Raw genomic sequence first — 17,283 nt, 5'->3', positions numbered from 1 at the left:
TATCATTTTGGCATTCACTGGTGAAACGTAGATATTTTGTTTATCATCAATTATGCGCTTATTGTTTGTTTTCCAAAACCATAACAGACCTTGAATGACTGAAGGTGGAAAAAAAAAAAAAAGTGTCGGCTGTATTTCGCAGGCTCATCCTCGGCTAATCACGACGCCGCGCCGTATATCTACACGGCACTTCAACCGTCATTAGTATTATGCCAAAGCCCGGCTGCAGACTCCAAACCTCTGCCCCCCCCCTACTCCCCTTTTTGCTACGAGAGGGCCGCGCTTCATTTAATGCCCCTGTCTATTATTGCCAGAATATCTGAAAGGTGCTAAGCCTTGAAACGGTTCCCGTATTATTTTCGGGGCCGGCTGAATATTTCACGGCGGGAGGCAGAAAATGAGACCTTCCCTCAAGAGACTTCCTGCGGAGCATTCCACGCGGTAAGGTCTCACACTGTGCAAAAGCATCCTTGAACAAACAATTATATATTTCTCCGACGTTCTGCTTTATTTTTCGCCACGTGTCGCCCGCTTACAGGTAAGACGGGAAGAAGGTATTCAAAATGGAAGTGCGTCTTCTCGCTAGCTCGTGGAGAAGCGAGATCAGTAATCAGCGAGGAGTTTTTTATCGTCACCTCACTAGAGATCCCTTCAAAGAGCAGCGGCGGACCTCGGCACATTGATTGCTGAATCACCTCGCGCTGCCTTGAAATCAGATCTCAGTCTTTGGAGAGATTAGCCAGAAACGGTATGTGGGTCGCTGCATGATTTGATGAACAGGTAAAAGTGGAGACAATTGTGTTTTTAAAAAGACTTCAGATTTTGTTTGGGAGTAGAAAGGCAAGAAAAGTTAAGATCTCAGTTGTTAAAAAAAAAAAAGCTTCTTATCATTTCTTGGATCGTTAACATTTTTTGAAAATTCCGTCCCCCATTTAAGCAACATATTGAATGTACTCAACCTCTACTTTAAGCTAGCTTGATAACGAGTGTTTCCCAACAACTTAGAACACGTGCCAAAGTACGGAACATCGACTCGAGTGTCATTAGAATGAAAAGTAATAAATATTACTCACATGAATGTGTTTCCCCTTTCTTTTTGATTGACAATGTTGTTGTCACCTGTTGCCGACCAGACTATTTGTGAGTCTTGTTGAGGTTCAGTTCTGTCTTTGCGCTTTAGGGTCATGCGACCTTTTTGTGACCCAAGTTTACAGGGAATCGGGAGACATCTTGGTTCTGAAGAAGGGAGAAGTCGAGACATACGTGATCATTTTACGAATCAGCAGACAACAATATTTCTGTTGATTCCGATATGCACGCTTTCAAAATGTCATTTTCTCCCCCTTCTTGACATTTTGAGTCAGCATTAAGAAGAAAACTATCAAACAGAGAAAAAAAAATGACAACCCCTCGCAATTTAAGATTGACATATAGGAAACGATTCCATTCCATTCTCGTACGTAAGTAACGAGGCCATTTGCACCTAAAAGTAGATTTTTCCAGCGGCAAAAAAAAGTCAAACAACAAAGCCGCCGCGCTTAATCATTGAAACTTCAGCCGCCGCTGACCTTTTGGGAAGGATCCATATCTGCCTTTCCTGGAGGAAAGGATGTGGATAGCGAGGCGCTTGTGTCCTTTGTGTTTGGTGAAGATATTGAGCGTTTGAAGTGTTAACACTGACACCGAGCCTTCGGGGTGAGCGGGCAAAGGGGAACATGTCACACAACGGGACGGGACTTGGATCTTTGCTTCACCTCTGCCGACCTCTCGCTCGCGTGGCTTTTTCGGGGCTTGCTACTTGGGGCTCACTGTCAGGCTCCATCTTATCACCCCAATATGCGGAAATGGAGCTGTTTTGGGAATTTTGGAGGAAGACAGGAAGCTAACACAAGCGTGGGTACATTCCAGGTTAGGAATTCGGAATTTTGGGTGGCATGTGTAGTTTTTACCGATTTTGCAGTACCTGCAAAACTATGAGGAAAAAAAGTTAACACTAAAAAATCCTAATTACAGTAAGTATGTGAATGAAAATCCCATCATGACTATCAAATATTTCATTTAAATAATATTTAAGAATTAATAACATGATAGATATAATATATTATATTAAAATAATATTTGAATACTATATATATATATATATATTATTTTTTTTATATACTTGGCTTCCTGCATCTATGCTTCATTCTAAAAACTATTTGTTGAAATGACATTCTCTTTCCACCCGCTTTCATCGGCCATCTATTAAGCATGGGCTGTCACGCAAATGACCTTTGCTAATGAAGCTCTGGATTTGGGATGACAATGTTTCTTGTGTGATCTTCCCATGTTAAATGCCTCCAGTAGCTTGGCTGACATACTCCATTGAGGCCACACATAAAACAGTGTGCCATCTGCACCTGAAGCATTGCTCTCGGCCCCCCTCCCTCCCCCCTTTCTCTCCATGCCTTCCTCCAGCCTGACCTCGCCCTTCCCATTCCGGGCTAGGCAAGCCGAACCGAAGGCAACTTTCAGGGGAGAGGGGGGGCTGTCTGCTCATATCAAGTCAGGGGACCTTTTCAGAATCGGTTCAGAGATCATAGCAAGTGGAAGTCATGGAAGAAAATGACCCTCTACTCCAGGCTTGATCGGATCTTGGCCCAGTCAAACCCGGCGGGCCTCGGGTCTCTGGACAGCTCCATCTCTGCGGGCTCGGACCCTCCCATAGTGGGAATGAAAGAGGGCACCGAGAGGGAGCGGCGGTTCTGATGTGTCAGGCTCGATGTCCTGGCCGTCTCGCAAAGCCAAGTGGGCAAAGCAAAGGACACAGCCAGCAGGCAGCGGGCCAGAACCAGACCCCGACATTGTGTGACATGTCAGCTAATGGCTGTCGTTTTGCTTTAAGTCTCTGCGGCCGGGGATGATGACATAGGTCATCACGGGGAAGGGAAATAAACAAATGAACAAACTGCTGGCAAAAAAAGAAATCAAATAATAAATAGTACCAATTATCATCTGTTGCTAATTACATACAGATGTTTTTTTTATTTGCATGGCGATAAAACGGCTCACTCGGAAATTTATTCCACTTTTGCAGCAAACCTTTGAACTGTAAACACGCATACGTTGAGACGGAGGGAGCTAGTTGCTTCTTGTTGACGCAAGATTATTCACCATGCGTGTCTGAGCCTCGTCTACTTGACTCCCCCCCCCCCCACAGATCCCAGCATTCATTAAGATTACGTAGCTACTTTAAATCCATCGCCTCTTTGCATAATGGCGAGCGGGTTCCCCTGGCTGGTACTGTCTTTCAAGTGCTCGCCAAAGGATGGGACTGAATTTTAAACGGCGCCGCGCCTCGCCTCCGAGTTGACCTTGCGCAGAAAGCCCAGTGATCTCATTCTTTGCCGTGGCGCAAAGCCGCTGATTTCCTCTGTTGCGGCGTTGCTGCCGTTGAAGAAAGGAGCCTTGTACGCGGGGCCGCCGTGCATCACTGCGGGCTACTTCCTCCGACCGGCTTTCTTTAAACAGAGCGGCCGGGCAGGGAAAAGGAGCTCCATTCATAACGCTTTGATATGGAAATCTAGGTTAATTTCTCTCTCCAAAGGGAGTCATTTCCAGGATTATTATCCATCTTTGGCAGGTAGATGAGCGCGGCCATTTTAAACCAAAGCGCTGAAAAGTGCCTTCAGTTATTCATTTGAAAATACTGATGGGAAAAAAAAAACAAGACGATACCTACGGAACTAATTAATAGAGTGTGGATGAATACTATACAGTGATCCGCGTTTCGTTTATCACGGCTTCACTACATCGCGGATTTTTTTTCCGAAATTAAAACATTTAAAAGTCAAAATAAAACTTTTAAAATGTGTCTAACCTTTAGGACAATGTAGTATTGCTTCGTTTACATTCCTTTAGAAGTCCGTTTTCGCGTGTTAGCACGATCGTGAATTAGCATCTTTCCGCTAACTCGTTAGCCTGCTCACTACTTCTTGTTGGTGACGGTACTTCGCGGATTTCACTTATCGCGGGTGGTTTTTGGAACCGATTAGCCGCGATAAACGAGGGATTACTGTACACGTCATCAAAAGTATTGGAACAGTGAGGCCGCGTTATTCAGTAGGCAAAGATGAGTGAATTTTAACTGTTTCAGTCAAAATGTAGTTTGTTTTTTCCTTAAAAAAAGAAAAAGAAAGTCCTCCACTTGCCAGTCATCATGCTGAGACCACTTTCTCCATGTCTCCAAGTGCCTGAAAGCATTTATTGGAGTGACGCCCAACAGTTACTCTGATACCGTGCCTGTCAGTCTCAGGCAGTGCCAGGCTGTCCGACGCAACTCAGGGTAGGTGACGAAGGTTAATATTGCCTAGCGCTCCAAATTCAAATGACGACAAGACGGGCTCATTGATGAATGACTGATAGTCGACCCCATATTTCACTTGTCATTGCGCCGGCTAATGCTTCCTCAGACAAGCGTTGTCAGAAGAGGTTCGCAGCTTAACCCTTGCTCGTCTTCGCCTCTCCTCGCCGCGGCCGTCACAGCCGATGACTCAACGCGACTTGTCGTCAAATGTGATTAGGAAGACTCGGCGGCATCAGTCAGCGCGGAGATTTTCTTTGGGTGTTGGTTTGTGCGTGGTGTGATCACACAACAAGCACTGGCGGAGCTAGGTTTTTTTTACAGGGGGACTGGGGGGGGCAAAGATATCAAAATTAAAATTAAACCCTCACAAATTATTCAGAAAACAATTCAAGGAAAGATTCCTTGTAAAATCCTTAAGGGGGACGTGGAGAGTCGTTCAAAAAATTCCAGAAAAAATCGTGAATACCCAAAAATCAATTCTCTGGCCTGCCAGTTGGGGGAACATAAATCACAAATCTAGGACACTCATTCCTCTAGGAAGAACGATTCATAATTGACAATTTTCATGGAAAACGCGATGAGCAGTTTCATCAAAGACTTCTAGAACAGGACATCATCTGCTTACGGCAATTGACAAGAGCACGAGAGCGTCCAAAATAAAAAACTTCTGAGCACCGCTCATGTAAGACGTTTTTTGTTTAATTATCAAAGGATTTTCTCGTTGACATTTTGATTGCCATTGCCAGCTGGACCAAAGTGTTGCATTTGAATGTATTCTTTGTTTTCAAAAATTAGATTGTGTTCCAACGCCGACTGTTCTACTTAGTGGGACTATTCAATGGCTTGTCTGTTAATCATGACCTTTAAGAGAGAGACACTAACATGGATCACCTTAGTAATGTCACATGCTGGCTTTCAGAGAGCGAGCTCCTCAGGGCGAGAAGGATCCTCGATATGCCGTGGCTTTGTTAGGGGGTCTCCATAGCTGCGTCTTGCCCCTGGGTTTTGCTCTTTGGATGGTTTGGCTGATGAAACCTTGCGGTGAGGAGGGCAGATGGGAGCACTTGGGAGTGGTAAATGAAAGCGGGCACGAGAATGACCTGCGTCATCTGCGGTTCACTGGGCACAAAGTCGAAGGGCAAAAGGATAGAAGAGGCATATTGCCATGTAAAAAGGTCAACGCAGTCAAAATGGATGTTTGGTGACGTCCTGAATTTGATTTTTCCCTCATGGTAAATTGTCTCTCGAGTCATATGACACCAGAACAGTCTTCCGACATTCCGGCGTGCTTCATCAGATCTTACGATTTGCGAATAAAATATACATCAAGTTTTTGTGGAGTACAACATTATCGCCAGCCTGTGTCTCAGTCAACATGCTCGTCTTCCCGGCCTCGGCACCACATAGCCATTAAGCACCATTACCGTGCGGGGCCATTTCATGGTCAGAGAGCATTTCAGTGCTGGCCCTCCCTGGGGCCACAGAATCAGCCAAGTGACTTCCAACCCTGCGCCAGCCTACAACAAATGTTTTACATTTTGTTGTGGTTTTCATTCCACTCTTTGCCTTTTACATCTACCCGCCGTGCACTTTGACACATCAAGTGTGACTCGGCTATACACGACTGATGGCAGTACGGTATAGCCGTATTGAACTACAGCCCCCTGAGAATGGGTTTAAAATGCTGCCGTCTTGGATCGAAGAAATAACGGCAGAAAAATATTTTGGAATATTCCAACATTGCTGTCACTTTCAGTATTCTTACCCCACTATGCATATTAATTCCTGTATTGAGGTGCACACACTAGAAGTTACTGTTTAAAGGTAAAAAAAATATATTTTTTATTTATTATTATTATTATAATATAATTTATTATTATTTAATGATAATTTTAAAAAAAAATTAAATCCAGATGCTGCTCTTCATTGGAAGAATCAGACAAGTTAATATTCAATTCTCTGGCTCCAAGCACATTTCAGGGAGGGAGGGGCATGACCCTGCCCGCCCCCCCTAGCTCCGCCAGTGCAAAAGAGCCAATATCGTGTTATCCATAAAAACACCCTGTTATTTAAAACAAAAATCTATTCTTCCCAAGTAATTAGTGTCAAGACAGATTTTTCGAAACTCAATAATTTGTAGTCTGATGCAAAATCCCGTACATGCTGACACCACGTCGCTTTACAGAATGAACAATCTGGATCGGTATCAGAACAAACTGAGGCGAAACATTTGTGAACAAACAGCGGCGGCATGTGGCATAGAGTCCAGCAGAAGGCTTTTCCTCTCGGCAACAAGCAGATGTTGCCAGCCGATCGCCTCTCAGTGTCACTGCCACCGTCAGTTCCATCCCCAATGTTTGACGCATGGATTAAAAAAAAAAATGGATAGGCGTCAGAGCAAAAACCACCGCAGCGTGGAAGAAGACAGAAAGACCACCCGCTGTCAGTTTGTGCACCATCTGAACAGTCAAGAGCTGACAGCCATCACAGATGCACTCTTTACGCTACCTTGATGCTCAATAATTTGCACGACAAAATCCACCTCATCGATTTGCGACTCAGTTCTCGCGCAGGTTGCTTATTAATTTGGCGCCGTCACAGCCGTCAGCTTGACGTTGTCGTTCAGTACGGCGGGGATCCGAACGTGCCGCTTCTGCCTCACGCTGCTGGCGGATGACACTCGGGGAGAGATCACTGGAGCTCAGTGGGAAGCTTCCTCTCAGCTGAACTACACAGCTGTTTAGCTCTCAAAACTTGACTGCTCGGCATATGTTGCGGAAAATCACTCTGCTGACAAATGTGTGCCTCGTTTCGACACGGTCTTGGTAAAAATGTGATGGATATCTTTTTCTCTCTCAGTAAAACTTTACCGAGATTGGTGAATATGTTTTGTTTCTTTGTTTGCTATGTTATATTATTTATATATTATACATATTTTTTTATTGATATTATTTATATATTAAATAAGATATATCCACATTTTGTTTGTTTGTTAGCTATGTTACATTATTATTTATTATTATTATTATTATTATTATTTATACAAAATTGTATAGGCTTACTGACATTGTGTATTAATTATGGGTTGATAAAATAAAAAAAAAATCAGATTTTATATTGACCTAATTTTGTCCTCCAAGTTAAAATCCATGGATAATAGTGATGAAAAAATTGATGATTACATTGTAGGTGCACTAGATTGTTTCTCAGCATCAACACTGACTATTCTAAACAACAGGGGCGGGTATGTTTGAGTGACTTTTTTTTTTTTTTGGTGGTATGACCTAGCAGGACGACACAGCAGGCCTCAGGACAAACCTCGGCGTCTCTCGAGATAGAGAAGCTGGCCAACTGTGTTGACTGATTGTTAGCATTAGTGGCTGTGAGTGTGATTAATATGCCTGCCCGTTAACATGTAGCATGGACAAAAAAAAAAGAGGAGGGGTGTAGAATATCATTTAAGTGGCATGGCTGCATTTCAGATCTTTTAAAGCGGAAAAATGGCACACGGTGAACACGGCTCAGGTGTTATTGTATTTGTTCCCGCGGCTCAGTTCTGAGGGAGCGCACGCCGGGTCTAATGAGCTGGTTGTGTGGGATGCTCCAAGTGCTGCCGAGGCGCTGGCATCTATTTTAGTGAGTTTTAGGGACGGCGGTAATTGCTACAGTGTGAGGTTATTTTGTTCATTCACGCCTGAAGCTGCAAACTTCCTGTCTGGATGGAAGGGCAGCGATATTACCACACTGTTTTCGACGAGTACACGGCGTTATATTTAGCATTTTAACTTGCACACGGAAAAGAAGGCAAGATGTGTTCGTACTGGTCTTGTACGACGTGGGGTCATTCGATACACAGCGCCGCAGATGTTTGTTGTAGTTCCGGGTTTGACCTGTGAGAGGCAGCGGTGAGCGACTGCAATAAAAAACAGGAGGAACTATTAGCTTGTCTGCTAACGACAGACTTGGTGAAATTCAACCTTAGTATAACGCGGCGAGAATTTTGAAAATTGAAACTTTTTCGGGGGAATTTATGCTTTTGTTTTCACGAGGAAAGTAGCCTTTGTGTCAGAAAAGCAGATTAAAATTCGAGCCAATTTCATTTTTTTCCTCAAGATATATTCCCACAATGTACTTTACCACGCTAAATTAACATTTTTAACATTTCTCGACTGTCGAGTATTTCAAGATCACGTCCACACACCAAGTTTTTTTCATTTGGGTGCAGGTGCCGTAAGGTAGCGTAGCGATTAAGCGAGCTGCTCACTCAACATCTGTCAGAGGTTCATGTGTGTAGCACAGATCCATGGCTGGGGCACTCCCTCGGTGCCCCTATGGAAAAAGAGGCCTGCCAGAATGAGGAATGATAGCTCAAGCCCTTATTATTAGAATTAATTGTCTTTTAGTCATGCGTTGGAGCAGGACTGCCAAGGTAGGAAGGCAAGGTGGGGAATAATGAGGGCTCTGTTGAAGTCGTCATGTTTTCTTTTTTTTTTTTTTTTTTTAAAAGCACCCCATGAAAAAAAAAGACGTCTCGGCTCTATTGAGGTGATTTAGCTCCGTGACAAGTCGTGACGACGTTTATGAGCAGCGATGAAAACTAAAAAGATCACAGCGATGCTTGTTCACATCAAACGGCAATCGCCCTCCCTTCACACTGACCTCCTTTGGTACTACTTTCCTTTGTTTGAATTCTTACCAGCTGAGATTCAGTTCAAACTGAGAGCACTTGTGAAATCTCTGAGACACATTAAATATCTTTTTCCCCAGAGTGGTGACACAACTTGAATTTGCACCAAGGTAAAAATTGTCCCCGTCGGTTGCGAGCGATACGATTACGTGCTCGAACAGACAAGCCCCCTTCAAGAACTTTTGCAAACTTTTGCAACTATGATGGAATATCTGTCAGCGGGGCGTCATTAACTTTGCGCATGATTAAGTGAGTATTAACCAAACTTGTCAAGCGGGAAATGTGTTTATGTATAGACAGCGATAAAATATTTTATTTGTTTATTTTTTATTTAATTTGTGTTTTCTCATTTTATCATGATATTATATTTATTACAGTAAACAATTGCTATTGCCGGGGTATTCACAGGATTATTTTTTCAGAAAATATTTTTATCCATGACACCCCCAAAATTCCCTTTTTAGTGCGTGTGCATATCTCAACGTACGACTACGCTTGTCCGTGCGCTGCTACCGTACGTGTTGTGTTCACGGTAGAGGTGGCCGGTGGCGCCGTACCAAGCCGTCACGTACCCGGGGGATGAGATTTACCATTTCAAAAGAGGCCCGTGTTTGGAAACTTTAGCGTGCGCGTACACACACAGCGGTAGAATCACCCACCCACCCACACGGCGCTTCCCCAGCTTGAGGACGTGCGACGTGGGCCGCCGAGGCTTGTGTGAACAGATGGGAGGGAACCAGCATAAAATAAAGTTAAACTAGAACAGAATGACTATGCAAGTGGTGTGGCTGCCCTTTGTTTGCTAGGAAGGTGATCCTCAGCAGCTGGGGATGATGGAACGCATGATTAAAATTACTAGAGGGAATGATTAATATCTCCTTAAAGCCCACACTTCCAGCATATCAATCATCTCATTACAGTGGAAAAGTTAATTGTGTGAGGGGAGGGTTGGGGCCTCTAAACCGTGAAAAAGTAGCCCACCCCTCGACATGTTTACACACACAACAAAACCGGCCCGATAACTCGACTCTGTTTCCCCAGTTAGAAATTTGCTCGCCAGGATCGAAAGCATTTCTTTGACATATACTCACGGGCGGAGCTAGGGGGGGAGGTATAGGGGCACTTCCCCTCCAGCCCCTGAAATATGCTAGCAGATTCCGGGCCAGAAAATTTTGACTGGAATTTTGTTCAACAATTCCTCAGCATCTTTTCGTAAGGAACACGTAATGAATTTTTCTGAATTTTGGAAGTTTGTAATTGTTTTATGGTTTGTTTCGCGGACCCCTCGAGATATCCGAGCTGCGCCGGTTCACGTACTAAAATGAACTAATGATTTCGAGTAGGCATTGGAATCACAAAGCAGAAGCTCTCGAGTGGCGCACAATCGGTTATGCTAGCTTGAGATCTGTTATGCTATCTTGAAATCAAACAAAAAATATCACGACTAAAAATAATCCACTGGAAAACTTTGGAACACTCCACCCTCAAAACGGAATGAGGTGCTCCTGATTCACGTGCTAACAAAACAAGCATTCGTACTCCGGCTTTTGCCGCCGTTGCATTTTCCGCTTCATTCAGCGCCACATTACGGAAGTTTGCGATTCTAAACCACGAGAAAAGGCAAAACAAATGAAGCGCTGTACAAGGCCAGACGAGAGGAGATGAGAGTTCCTGTGCCTACGGTGGCCCGCATTGCCCTTGCCTTTGCCTTGCTATCCCCTGGCTGCCAGGATGTCCTACTCTTTGCCCTCTCTGCTCTAGTGCGCTCGCTCCCGACCGCCCCTCCCACCTCTCCCTGCGTGCCGACGCTGCCTGAGCCAGCTGCTCCCACTTCATCTTCAGCAGCGTCACCGGGCGGGGTATTAATCATGTTTTTCGAGGGGGACACTCCGCTATTTATCTCCCTGACACCTCCAGCATTCAGAGGCCCGTTGCTGGGCACAGCCCATTGAGTAGTAAGATTACACATTACTTCGCTCCATTGCTTTTCCCTGCCCTCTCCATTGACTAGCTGTTCCGCGGCGGCGTTGAGCTGGCGCCATCTGACATAATTTATGCCGTACATGTATAAAACACACAGCGCAATTTCACCATTATTGCCGTATTTCACATATTTGCCAGTGTTAAGCATACGAATCAAACATCATCGCCGAACCCGACTGAACTCTCAGGGAAAGGGGGCGGGGCTTACTGGCTTTTACCCGGCCGCTGGTTTTAGCTGTAAATTTGCAGTTGTGGCGTCGGCACCGACGGCAGCCGATGGAAATGCGGCAGTCGAGATGACTCGGATTCAGTCAAGGACTTTGACACTTTTTCATGGTTTTGGAAAAATAATTGTCACAGAGGCCAATTAAATTCCTCTGCATGATGGTACAGAACTACTATGAAAGGGAAGCGTCCATCAATGAATGAACTCGGCACTAAAATATGACACACAACCCACTTAATGTTTTGTCCATTTTGTTGCAGTCTGTCTTGGACCTTGGTTCTGCTTTTCACTTAGTGCTCCATAAGCCCTTGTTATAAATGACCATTTTTGTTTTTGAGATAGCTTTACGACCCGAGACACTCAGTACGAATAATTGCATCTCTTGAATCCAATTCTACAAGTTGACCCTTTACTTTTGTCTCTTCAACTTCATATTGACATATTGACGTTCATTTCAGAGCAAGCCACGGCTTTGAATTTCCATCGAGTGGTCGGGCTTTGAGGAGGGGGATGAAATGCGGGAAGGTTTGCGTTGCCATTTCCCAACAATTTACTTTAGTTTCAGTAAAAGTGTGGAAATTTGCAGATGGTAAGAATCCAACACTACCTTCCGCATTGGAGATCATTATCAAGCAACTGAATTAGACAAGGGGATGAAGAAGGTGTCTCGGAGAAAGAGGAAGCCGTTATGTCGGCTGATGGTCGGCCTAATGGGGTGATGGGGAAGCTGAATGAAGGAGGAATTCTCCAGGGAAGCCCGCAGTGAGTTCTGCTCGAGTGTCAACCAACTCCACTTGTGAAAATGGAGGATGGAATTGCTTGAAATGCTGCCAAATAGTTAATCAAATATCTGTTCAAAAGGGAAGTGAACATTTTTAGAACAATAAAGCCAAGTACGCTCTCAGCCTGGCCGACACACTTCTTTGCCATTATGGTTTTCACCCTTTTCCCTTTTTTTCAGTATTTTTTGTAAAATAAATAAATAAATAAATAAAATAAAAAATAAATATTTAAAAAAAACGTTTTAATTATTGTGTTTATATCTCCAATTAAAAATCATTTTAATTAAATTACGGTTCTGGTTCATAAATAGGTCAAAAAATGCTGATTTATTTTCCCCCCCAATTAACGGCAAATGTTTTATTTGGATTTGCCGCAAATATAATCAGTCTGCTTTCATGGAGGCTGACAGAAATTGGAGGCTATTAACCGGTGACAACGTACGGTCTCTACTCGTTTCCTTCTACGGTATCGACACAACCCGGCCGGGTTTGAAATGTTAAACATCAGACGGACCGTTGGCGCCTATATAGACTGGATCGTCTCAGATGAAAGCCACGTACTCTCGTCCAAACCTTGAAAATGGATCGCACTATACGGCAGTGATAACAAGAATTTAGCTTCAAACAGGTCCGACATCAAATGAGCACCAGCAGGTGCGCTAGTCGGGTGCATGAACGTCACTACTTGTGTGCGTACTGTACATTTCTGCCATGATTATGTTATGTTAGACTGAGTGCATAGGTGTGTGTTTTTTTTCCACCCAGTCGCCCCCTCCCACCCCTGTCTGGCCTCTAATAACACATTGTATATTGTAGCTGAGGCCCAGAGAATTTGGACACATCACCTCTCTTTTGATGGCGCCAAATGGAGACGGGAAGAAAGGGGACAACATTTGGACCGGGGATTCACCAAAGGGAACAAGATGAAAAGGAAGAGACAAGATGGCAAGAGAACCCCCCCCCCCCCCCCCCTCGTCCTCCTCCGTCATGACCGACAGAGTGGCCCATTCATCTGCTCTAATTCGGGGCATTAGTGCCTCACAGGATCAACAATGTCAAGGCTACAAACAAGAGTTGTTGTTGACTTTGCTGCTGCTGATTCTTTTTTTTTTTTTTTTCCATGTCCCGAAGCATTCTTTTATACAGTGTGGCATTGTAAGGTTATTGTGGCCGCGTCAAAGTCAGGATCTACTATTAAGGCTCATTCAAACAATGTCGTTTTCTGTCGTTACCGCGCTGGCCGAAATCGATGCAAGGCAGATAAGACATCAGTGTTATTTTAAAGTACCGTAATTTTCGGACTATAAGTCGCACCGGAGTATAAGTCGCACCAGCCATAAAATGCCCAAAAAAGTGAAAAAAAAACAAAACAAACATATATATGTATATAAGTCGCTCCTGAGTATAAGTCGCTAACCACCCCCCCACCCAAACTATGAAAACAAACGCGACTTATAGTCCGAAAATTACAGTAAATGTTGTAGAAGTCGTTTTTGTTGCAGGCCGCATTGTCGTCATCGTTTCCCTCGGATACGGTATAGGCTTCACAATAATCTGATTAATAGTTCGTTTTGAAATCAGTAAAAACTGTTCAAATAGTTTAAAAAGATTAACATTGCTAGCAATAGCTTTATTTTTAAAAAGTGGAGACAATTTGGAATTTTAGTTATGGCAACTAATTTCTATTCGCGGGCCACATAAAATGACGTTGCGGGTCGTATTTGGCCCCCTGGCCTTCAGTTTGAGACTTATGTCAGAGACTGATCGGTATTAAATGAAAATTCCACTGCTAATATTCCTTCTAATAATATTCTATTGATTCGGATCAGTCCGTGCAAACTTGTGGCGTGACCTTTCCATCTGTCGCTCAGCATCTGAGAGGGTTCATCAATGCAATTAGGGATCGCTATGTCTTACTTTTTAATTCGCTTCAAATATCAACTACAAGTGATATTGGAAACTCCATCAAAGCTCAGCGTCACTGCGCTGTGTAATCAGTGCTGTCATTTTAATTAAGTGCTCATATTTCAAATGCCTGTTTTAATAACTGGCCTGTTTGATTATTCGTCTGTCGCGGTCCCTTCACGGTCAGCATCAATAGCTAATCGTGAGCAAAACAAAAGTGGGTGTCGGAACTTATCATTTTACGGGTGGCGCTTGGAATGAATTAGAATTTCAAAAGAAAGGAAGCCAAGGTTCATTTTTCTACTCTACTTACAGAAATAGCGGGATGGAGTGACTGAAGTAAACATCTTATACACAAATATCGAAATGAATACATTTCGAAATATCATCTATCTGCCTCAGTAAGAGCTTCACAAGTGGCTCATTAACAACTCCAAACTACTTTTCATTCATATAGCCTCAATCTACCTTCATTTCACTTCAGTGTCTCCTGGTACTTGTAATTCATAAACTATTGATTCAGTCAGAGTCATAATCAGCACTGTGCGTCTCTTAATTCACGCCAATTAATGTAGTTATAGAGAAAAAACAGCTATCCTTCAGATTTTTTTTTTTTGTAGACTGCTGCTAATATACTGCACGCGCTCAGCAAACCGGAGTTGTGGTTCTACTTCACTCACTCACGTAAAGCTTATTTATTCAAAAACACACTTTAATGAAGCTTATTAAATTGTGCCAATGTTTGTGACGTGGCCAATAATGGCACGATTCAGGCCATTTATTTGAACTTCACCCTCAAATAGAATCAGCGAGCATCCCATGTGTATGCAAAGAGAGGAGGAGCACCATCGATCCTTTAATCCGTTCCCAAAGGTTCCTTTAAGAGAGGTGCATTAAAGGAGCCCTTAAAATCCGGAATGGCCAATAATGAGCAGCCATTACTCAAATTACATCCAGTGCTTATTGGCTTTAGGCTAATGAAGAAAACACGATCAATCATCATCACGGCCCCGTGTCGTCTTGTCAGATGGCCGCACTTGAATCGTGACTGGCGGGGCAGAGCTCCACCTACTGGGAAGCGCATCCTTTGAAATAAAAAAATAGAGTCCAGCCTCTGGATTCCGTAAACGTACGCTCATCTTCTCCCGCTTATTCGCCGCCCGACAGTTCACCTGCCCTCAATCTCGGACACCGCAGAAGGTCTAGAGCAAACTTTTATTGCTGATCCAATCCTAGTTTAAATCCAACGTGCAGCAAAGCTTCTAAAGTTGCCTCCCGTCAATAATGAGGTCTCATTTACACAAATTACTCCGAACGCTGATTAGGTATTATCTAACGGCAAGGGCCGCGCCGATCAATCATCATCAGCCCGGGGACCGTCAAGGAACATCGAAAGGTTAACCCGGATCTTAAAAGGGCCTGCCGGTGTCAGCAGAATGCGAGCGGCGGGCCTCGGCGCTGTCGATAGAGCGGCCCGACAATTAGGTAATGATTCGGATAGCGGCACCTGGGACCCCGTGAGAAAATGAGCCGTCGTGGCATAATTTCACAATGATTTGTTTATAAATCCATTCCAGCGAGTGGATAAAAGTCGGCGTGGTGATATGAAGTGCTTGTCAACTGCAAACTTTGCAAAGAGCTTTCTGATGATTGTCAGAAACACAAAATGGAAATGCTTTGTAAATGTGTTAAACGTTGAAAACGACGATTTGAACCCGACTGATTTTTAGTTATTTACGGATCATCGAGCGGAAATCCTGTGGCGCCCTACGTCAATTTTCTCGTTCAAGATTGATTTACCTCGTGTCTGCTGATAAAATGTCTTTATGGTGTTGATTTTTAAACGAGTGGATTTCTGTGACAGCTTTCTCAGATGAGAATATTACCTATGGATTCCCGTGATGGCGTACGATCCAATCCAGCCATCGCTCTTTAAATTTGCTTTGGCAATTCCATTTCTTGGCAGGAAGCATAAAAAAAAAAATTTGCTTTTTGAAAAATCACTTGAAGGTTGTTTTTTGTGTTTGTTCTTTTCAAGTGATGATTATTTATGACAGAAGAAGAACATCTATGTCAACAACGCCCGGGTGTTTACGATTTCATTCTCCGAATTAAATAGCACGTTTTGTGTCTTTGTTCCGTCTCGGGTATCATATTCTGCTTACATTGAGGACTATTTTTTTTTGTCGTCAATGGATTTTGTTGGGATTTGATCTTTAAGAAGCTCACTCCTAATATCAAAAGAGCTGCGGATATACGTTAGTGGCATCCATAGAGATGATTTATCAGCAGGAGGGTCACGACACAAAGCCCCCAAATAGGACAAACTCCTCCGAAAACTCAACAAGCTCCAACCGGTTCCTTCTTCCGTGCCAATTAAAGGCCACCTTTAGCCAACCAAATGTTTGCTCATTGGAAAACCTTGTTACCCAAATCAGCTGGTGGCCCTCGGCATACGTGTGGCCCACCAGGGTTGAAGGCCAGAGCATGCTGTGTGCTTCCGCTAATACAAATGAACTTCTTCAGCGAGGTCTGACTCTTATGGCGGTGAACAAACGCCGCAGCCTCTTTAGGTAATGGGTAGCAGTGGGACACACAAGCGAAACCGTGAGACATAAAGGGCCGCTGCCTCCGGATGGGGGCGAGTGCTTATCAGGCCGCCGGGATTATCACGCGTCCCCCGCTGCCAAGTCACATGCGCTCGCTGCTCTCCTACAAACAAGTCGCGTTACAAGTGTTATTACGGTCACCTTTTATCCGCTTGCTTTTGCTAGCGAGATCATCAAATGAGCCACAGGGCACCAGAAGTACGTAAGCCGCTCGAGGGGGGCGAACGTCTTGAGACGCTCTTACTAGTCGTCTTCAAGAAAACCGAAAATGACCCGGCGGTGACTCCGGATGATATTAGCGTTAGCCTTTTGATCATTACCTGCTTAGCATCGCGCATCTTCATTACCGGTCGTGGAATTCACAATGTTAGTCGTGACGTTTTCCGCAACGGTGGAAGGTAATGTGTTTATTTAATGACGATTCCTGCCATATATTTAAAAAAAAAAAAACTGAAATGATTGACAACAACCATTCAGCGGAAGTGCGCGTAGCATTAGCATACATGTCCGTCGCGTCTGGCGGGAGAGGACGTTTCCTGTCATTTCTTCCCATGGACTGGTTCCGCCTGATCACTGTCAATAAATAAATCTGATAATTGTCAGCACCGACAGCTGTTTGTGACAGCTTTGTTGTCTTGACTCGCCGCATCCTGTCATTCCTGCCGAGGAAAAGCGGAGTCTTATATACTCCGACTGGCATCCGGAGAACGGCAACATTTGCACATGAATCAATTGTCGGCGTCACT

The 17,283-nt window shown here is 44.0% G+C and overlaps 1 protein-coding gene across 1 annotated transcript in view; it reads right to left on the bottom strand.

Moving 5' to 3' along the window:
• The window catches only part of LOC133156403 (multiple C2 and transmembrane domain-containing protein 2-like), a 180,157-nt gene that overhangs the window by 82,618 nt on the left and 80,256 nt on the right, over positions 1 to 17,283 (bottom strand). The window contains exon 26 of the transcript XR_009714858.1: positions 1,074 to 1,236. The gene's annotated coding sequence lies outside the window, so the exon portion shown is untranslated. The remainder of the gene's footprint in view (positions 1 to 1,073; positions 1,237 to 17,283) is intronic.

This window comes from Syngnathus typhle, linkage group LG7, assembly GCF_033458585.1.
Source record: "Syngnathus typhle isolate RoL2023-S1 ecotype Sweden linkage group LG7, RoL_Styp_1.0, whole genome shotgun sequence".
NCBI lineage: Eukaryota > Metazoa > Chordata > Actinopteri > Syngnathiformes > Syngnathidae > Syngnathus > Syngnathus typhle.
Note: the sequence above shows the minus strand (reverse complement) of the source record. Positions and strands in the feature narration are given on the sequence as shown.